Raw genomic sequence first — 1657 nt, 5'->3', positions numbered from 1 at the left:
AGTTTGCAGACCAAAATTAGAGAAAAAGGAGGGCTACAAGGAAAGCCAACATTTTGGCCCTAGCCTTCCAAGGTCAATTAAGACTCAGGACATATGAGAATTTGTACCGCAACATCATGTAACTTGGTAGTGTCCCTAATTTTCTGATCAAGGAGATTATGGCACCAAAGTGGAAAGTGATCAGTGATGTAGAGTGTGCCTAAGGAGAATCACATGGAAAGAAAACATTTTCTCAGGCTTTCACAGAAAGCACATTGGCCAAGCAATATTCATTACTCGTCCATATGGCTGACACTGACAAACAATCTGAGGTACAGGATCTCAGGGTAAATCCTGAGGGGATTTCGCTGACCTTATCATACCCAAAAGCCACAACTCTCATTGCGTAGGTCCTGATTTATCTTGGTCTTAACCACCCAGCAGAAAAGTATAAAAACGAAATATATGAAATAAAGCCATGCTGTTATGTTGAGCCATAGGGGACTCAGGTCAACAATTTCTGACATTCCCAGTGAAGTGGAGGACCCAATGCTACTAGGGACTAATGAACTCTTTTGGATTATTTTGCTGAGTTAATACACGTATAATATTCAAATAACGGAATTTAACAAAAAAAAAAGGGTATACACATTAACGTCCATTTTGTATCTGTGTATTCAAGGTGGTTGGGATTGATATATAGTTACATTCTCTTAATGAATAGAGTGATTTGTTCTAATGGTGTTTGTAGATAGGATATCATGTCCGCATCTTTACAGCAATTAACCACTGGGAGGAATGCACGCAATGTGTTAATTATTGAAACTGTCCTACCAATTTGAAAAATACCACAACATGGACACACCTTCTCACCCCACAAAATGTGGCTATCATCAAGAAATCAACTAATAACAAATCCTGGAGAGGATGTAGGGAAGAAGGAGCCCTTCTCCACTGTTGGTGGAAAAGTAGACTGGTACAACCACTATGGAAATCAGTGTGGAGATTCCTCAAAAAATTAGGACTAGAAATCCCATTCAATCCAGCTCTTCCCTTTCTGAGTTCCCAAATGAACTGAAAACATCATACCATAGTGATATATGCACACCCATATTTATAGAAGTACAATTTGTCATAGCCAAATCTTGGAAAAAAATCAAAATTCCCTTCCCTGAGAAATAGTTAAAAAAAAAAGATGTCGTATTTTTATGAAATGAAGTATTACTCAGCTATAAAGAAAGACAAACTTGGGGCCTTTATGGGTAAAGTGATGCAACTAGATGCTATGCTCATAAGTGAAATAAATCAGTCCCACATGTATAAGTATCGTATTGTCTCCTTAGTGTAAGAACCTGAAAGAATAAATAAAATCTGAAAGGTACGTAGATATAGTAAAATGGAAAGAAACTGAATATAAGGAATAAATAATGAAGATGAGGGAAAGGAGAAAAGACAGATAAAAAAGGAATGGGAAAATCATGCCAATATATCTACAAGATAGCTCAGATGACTGTATTACTAATTTCCACCAATTTTTTAAATAGCTGTTAATGTTTAAATTTTTCACTTTGACTAACTCTATATGCTAATATTTGCAATCTGAGCAACTGCATCAAAGAAATCAATGTGTAATACAAAAAACCACAGTTGAATATTTCTCATCTTGTTCCTCTAAACT

Source organism: Octodon degus, unplaced genomic scaffold, assembly GCF_000260255.1.
Source record: "Octodon degus isolate 3935 unplaced genomic scaffold, OctDeg1.0 scaffold00030, whole genome shotgun sequence".
In the NCBI taxonomy this organism is placed as follows: Eukaryota; Metazoa; Chordata; class Mammalia; order Rodentia; family Octodontidae; genus Octodon; species Octodon degus.
The sequence above is the reverse complement of the archived record's forward strand: the minus strand, read 5'-3'. Positions refer to the sequence as shown.